Raw genomic sequence first — 6,778 nt, 5'->3', positions numbered from 1 at the left:
TAGTATGCAAAACTCAAATAAACGAAACGTGAAAGAGATTCTTTCCCAGCAACAATAAATTATAGAATTGTTTAAAAAATGTTTAAAAGCACCTTATTTTGTAACGATGCCGCTGTAGAAGCTTGATAATATACTTATGAGGCTTCGAAGTGTATAAATATATTTTTGTATAAAACATTTATTTTTTATTTATAGAGTGGGCTTAAATTTATAGAGTTTAAGCCGCTTTTATTATATGTTACATGGAGTATAAAGCAGATTGATTTGGACGAGATTACGCGTCTTTTAATTCGTGCTCACGTGTCTTGTTACTCACAGACCCAAAATTATGTAGCCCGTATTAGAAAGCCCAGGGTCCCTTGCGGGCGATGAATAAAGCTATAAAGCCATTTGCTCAGAGTACTTCTATATACTTCCAAATCAGACATGAAATCTGTAGATGAATCAGTGAAAAAGACATTGCTGAACGAGTTGTGAACGAACGAGGTAGCAATAGACGCGCTGACAGCATAAAGGACCATTATAAATAAATTCCCCTGAACCTCGAGTGGTGGACGTCCATAGGTTGAAATCACTATATAGTAGGTTGGCTTGTAAGCCAGGTGATAAAGCCGCCTTTATTACCTTTTCTTTCTTTCTTGTGTTTTTTATTGTTTTTTCTTTGGTGGTAAATGTGTAAACACTGTTGTTGCAAACTGAGGAGCATTTTCACAAACTGTAATATCGAGCTGTGCAATTTTTTTTCCGGTTTTCGACCCTCATTGTATTGCCGAGGACGTCGCTATTAAAAAAAATTTAGTAACCGATATACAACGTGTAACTGAATTACGAAATAATATTGAAGGATGCATAAGTTTATTTCATACTGGGTGATCCCTTCACCCAGTAAAAATATTAAATTATATGAAACATATTTATTTTTCGATACAAACCAATTCAAAAAAATTTAAGTGTATTTATGACAACCCTATTGAAGATAAAAGATCGACGCTTGCATAGTACCTACCTAATAAAGTGACAGGAGTCACATGATTTTAATTTTGCATGCGATGTTAGGGCTGTATCTGATTCGTTTCAGTAAAAACTATGGCAGTTGTTTACTCCAAAACTATTAGGTTTTCGGTTTCACAGATAAGTCTCAGAGACGGTACATAATGTAAATCTAAAGACTGCGAAGTATTATTTCGGTTTTCATTTACACGTTGTATAAACCCTTCATTTTGTATTGCGAAGTAAAATCGGATTTGTATTAAAACTTTAATGCGAAATAAATAAAATATTATGAAGAAAATATTGTTTAATATATAACGTTTTGTGAAAACACTCCTTTATTGCGAACAGAGTCTAGTCTTAAGTTATTGCCAGTAATTATAGCGATAGATATTGGATGGTGATAGCATACCTAAAAATTAACTATTAGTAAGTTATGCTAGCTTCTGCAAGACTGATCTGGCTGGGCCGTGATTGTCTATGGCATTTAAATCGTTTCTCTCTCTTTACCGCAATTTGCCATATAAAAGAAACAATTAATATATCTATCTATCTATCTATTTATATTAATATATATCTTCATTATTAATTATCAATTATTAATAATAGTGTGACATTAAATCCTAATTCTATAATAATTGTAAATCGAATTTATTCTTGTTTTAAGTTGACAAATTATAATATTTTGTTTTTTGTTTAGTACTAAGTTGACTTATTTTAATATTTAAATCAATTGCAATAATAAAAATTTAATTTGGATATAATAAATTAAATTCAGTAAAGTAATAAATATTATTTTGACAAATTTTATTGCAATGCCCCGGTGGGGCGTCATGTCTCTTATGTACACGAAGCAATTAATAAACAATAAACAATTCTCGTATAAGGATATGGCATGTCACAAATTAAATTTCGTGCAGAGTTAAGATTGTAATTCCATAGAGAATAAGATTCCAGATCTGTTTTTGTAATGTTCATAAACGGTCTACTGAAGTCATTTTCAATCTTGATACATTTTGTATAATTAAAATAAATTGATTATTAAAATTAAGTTAATTTGCTATACTCCGCGTAAAGCATGAAAATCTGTGTGGTATAAAATTTATAATTTATTTAACTTTTAATCTCCACACCAAACCGGTCTTCGGCTTCTTCCGCTCCTTCGCTCTGAAACTGGAGCATCCTCAGGGTATGTTATTTAACAATTATTCATTGCATTAAATTACACCATACAGATTCTCCTTTTCGCGAGGTATAACAAATTAAGCTTGATTATCATAATATATCATGGAATTCCGCAAAGTATCGTTTGCTTCTATTTAATATTTAAATGAATTGTATTGAGTGAATTAAATATTCGTAATATAATTGACAAAGCGTTGATAAGCCTATAACTAATCGAAATGATAACTTAAAGTTGAGCCAACTCAATTTGATAGTAAATACAAATAGAGTTCGCTTTTTTGTTTTATGTACGTTATAGAAAAATAAACAGTACGTTATGAAATAAATTTTGGATTGGATTTAGCTTGCATAACACCATCCAATTTTGTAATGTGCCTCAAGGCTGCCCGCACACACGTTAAACATCCTTCATATTGCCAAGAATGTTGTCTGTGTACGGGCAGCCATAAGATAGATTTCTCTAAAATATAGTTAAAATATTACGATAGATAAATGTAATTTGTAAATGAAATCCTAAAAGTATGTTCCACTGAAACATATCACTAGTTGTACGTAAGCACTTAATGGTATGTAATAAATTATTTTTCCGTAATTTATCTTTTTATTACAATCCCCCAATAGACATGATGATAAAGAAATATCTTATTTTTGCAGAAATTAAAAGTTTTGTGGACATAAATTGTAATTTATATTAAAAAAAGGCGTTAGAAGTTATACTTCTTTGGCGTATCAAGATAAAAATCTTTTCCAAAATTTTATCTTTCGCCTAATTCTACGTTTGTAAAAAAAACTACACTAACAATAAAAAAAGGGATTGTTTGAATTATTGAAAGTCAACTGTCAAACCTTTTTTAGAAAAACTAAAATGTTGACTATAGCTAACTTCATGGTGTCGGTTTTTTGTGACGGTGTGCGCGCGCATCGTAAAAATTTACTCTCATCATTTTTCCCTAACGCGCCAAGAAGTATAACATCAAAAAAATATTACCCACGGAAACGCTCGTTTGGTGTCATTGCCGAACTCGATACGTAAAAAATACTTCATACAACGTGTCAATGAAATCCGAAATAATACTACACAGGCTTTAGAGGTACATTATGCACTGTCTCTGCGACTTTTCTGTGAAATCGAAAACCTAATAGTTTTTGAGTAAACCGCTGCTATAGTTTTTACTGAAAGAGATCAGATACAGTCTTAACATCACATGCAAAATTTAAATCATCCGACTGCTGTCATTTTATGAAGTATAAGTAATCGGCTAGCGCAGGTACTATGCGCGTATCGGTCTTTTATCTACAATAGGGTTGTCATAAGAAAACACTTAAAACGTTTTTATCGAGCAGAACTCCTCTAACACATATTCGTTACAAATGGATTCTTTAAAATGCACTGCTTCTACTTTAATGCGGCTCTGATACCGTTTACAATGTTGGCAACAAAACGGACCAATAATAATATTTTGTGATATTAGTTTCCGGTAAGTTATATCATAAAATATATAGTTATTATACTGCTTGGAAAAAATAAAATATTTAAATAAGTATTATTACGAATTATTTGAAGCAAATGAGTACTATTAAAGCAATTCTATATTAATTAATCTTCTCGTGACGTCACAATATGTTTATGGCATAGCATATGTAGGTATCAGCCAGGAGAGCAATAACTTTCACTGGCTTTCTACAACACGTACCCACGAGTGCAGGCGCACGTCCGATCCGTACCTCGTCCGCCACAAGACTACTACAAACTATATTTCGAACATAGTTCGGAGGAGGGATGGACGTTGGGGTCCCAAGGTGCTGGAATGGCAGCCCCGCACTGGTAAACACAGCGTTGGTCGACCCCCGACGAGGTGGACGTACGACATTAGGCGCGTCGCAGGTAGCCGCTGGATTCAAGCGGCACAAAACCGTAGAATTTGGAACTCCCTACAAAGGACCTATGTCCAGCAGTGGACGTCTATCGGTTGATATGATGATGATGATATTTCGAATTCTATTCAGATAAATTAACTAATAAGATAAGTGATTCTTTGTTACTGTCATCATACCTATTGTCCCATTGAAAGTTGATGGACATATTTTTCAAACTTCTTATTCATGTCTGCCTATCACAGGCCCTTATGCAGCCGTTCATAAGGGCCTGTGGTAGGCATAGGCATATACATATATATTTCCATTTTAGCGCGGTATTGGTGACAACTACGTTCGTTAACTTAAATCTAAAGCTAGGAGGCTTCCGAACCCGCTTGTCTTAGAAACGCCCACAAGAATCTTATTTTTTGTTATCACCACCTCACAGTCAATTAATATTTAGCTATGAATCAAGACAAATTAATACCCAAGTTTTTTTATTGTTTAGGAATCCTTAATTTTATTATAATGATAATTAAATCCATAAGCTTAGGTTTTATATATACTTTGAACATCTTGAGAGACAACTCACAAATTTCATTCGGTAATTTGATATAGAATAGTATACAATTTGCCTTGAATGAATTACCAATTTTATGTAGACTTGTAATCTGCACAACAAGTTTATTTTCAATTCTAATGTTCATATTGTGACAGTCCATTTTTTTGTTTAATTCTGTTAAACATATTATAATGGACATAATCAAATTAAATATTCAAATATGTACTGACTGTGCACCGTCGTTATTTTAACTTCTTTTAATTTTTTCCTTTATATATATAGAGGGTTTAATTATTTGGGTATATAGGGAAAGAGTGAAACAAAAGTTTTTTTTTAATTTTTTTTATTACATATTCCATTAGAATACTTTCTATATTTATTATTGTACATGCTTACAACACCTCCCATAGCACGCACGCCGAGCTAGATGTTTGTGCACTGCATATAATACACATAGCATATGCATAGGAGTGACAGAGATGACGAACATAGACACCCAATAGACAATAAGACATAATTATTGTCTATGGTTAAATTAAAACTGACCTATATTATTTACCACTGGATGGGCGGTTTTCACTTTGTTTATGTCTACGATTGCTATTTTGCGTTGTAAGTTGTGAAGCTGTAATACGAGTGTTTAAGGAACTAAAATTTAATTTACTAAAAAACTAATATTAGTTCCAGTTCAGCGATAATAATAGAGGTCGGTCAAATATTTCCAAATTTGAAATGTCTTTTTTCACAAATAGGTACCTTTAAAGCGAGAAATGTAGAATGTATAATACTTATTTTTAGCTTTTAATAGAGATCGCGAAATTAAACAGCCACTGTCTGTGGTGACAAAAGAATAGTGATACTCACTTGTAGAAGAACTCCTTCCATTCTCAATTAATAACACAGACCTCGAAACTTTTGACGAAGTGAATAAAATTTTCCAACCTAAAGCCATTTTAAACCAAACGAACTGTTGAAAGAATTTAGTGTTGTTTTATAATAACGTTGATAATTAATTTGTAACGGTCAGTTGGGATATTCAGAAATGAAGAAGAGATCACTGTTAGATTATATATCATTGCTCTCTGCTGCGCTCCTATTAGTTATTTGCCATTCTAATAAAATTATAGCGACTTAACTACGCCGAAGCTGGCGTACTCAAGCCTTTATGCTACGTATTTAGGCTGCATAAAACATTTTTATTTGATTAATAGTATTTTTCAGCATTGTTGCAAAAAGTAAATATAAACTACAATATAATGTTGCCGTATGTCATGAGCTATTTGTAAAGTAGTTCTATTCTAGTAGTAGTATTCTATATCTAGTTGGAGCGCAGTGGAGAATAATTATTAATCTACTCTTGCTGCATTGTCATTGACGTGGAAAATATAACTCGAGTTTTAGATCTCTAAATAAAGTGACAAGGTTTGTATTCCATTATTTTTTTTAAATTCAATACAGTACACTCAATATTGAAATTTCTCACAAACACTAACGTTTTTACGTTTGCCTTTGTTTAGCACAATTTAAGCATTAAAGACAAGTTAGGTATATCATTGATACATATTGGAAACCGATCTCGTGGGGTCATAGGTACTGTAAGGGAGCTGTGTAATCGCCACTCTCAACTTCTCAAGGGAGAATCGAAAACTGTCATCACCTTTAAAATTACTATGTTGATTTTGGCTTTAACCGGTAGTTATCGTTTTGGCTGCATTTCTTATACTCTCGCTAATGTAGCATGTTAAAGGCAATAATAGATCGGCTGTTTCACTTGGCCTTACGAAGATAACTTGCATTGTGGGTTAGAGTGGATTTTTTGCACCCATCCCTAGGATTCTTATTCTATGACTACCGGCCGATTTTATTGTGATAAGTGAAAAAAAACATATGACTTAGGTACATAATATTCTATATAACTCAAGAATTTAATAAATTTGTTTATAAGAGCTGATTGTCTATGCTATATGTATTAATGCGGACTAACTTTACACAGAGTATTGGGGTCTAATCACCATTATCTACAATAATAAAAATTAAATGCAGCGGAGATTCATTTCTAAATGTAAATGCATTTGTTGATGCATCCGTGAAGCTAAAATGTCTAGAAGATTTAGTCTATGGTATGTTTGATGGTATACTAAGTTTTTACTGATCGATTTTTTAAAACAATTTAAGAATTATTGA

The sequence above is a fragment of the Pararge aegeria genome, chromosome 5 (assembly GCF_905163445.1).
Source record: "Pararge aegeria chromosome 5, ilParAegt1.1, whole genome shotgun sequence".
NCBI lineage: Eukaryota > Metazoa > Arthropoda > Insecta > Lepidoptera > Nymphalidae > Pararge > Pararge aegeria.
The sequence above is the reverse complement of the archived record's forward strand: the minus strand, read 5'-3'. Positions refer to the sequence as shown.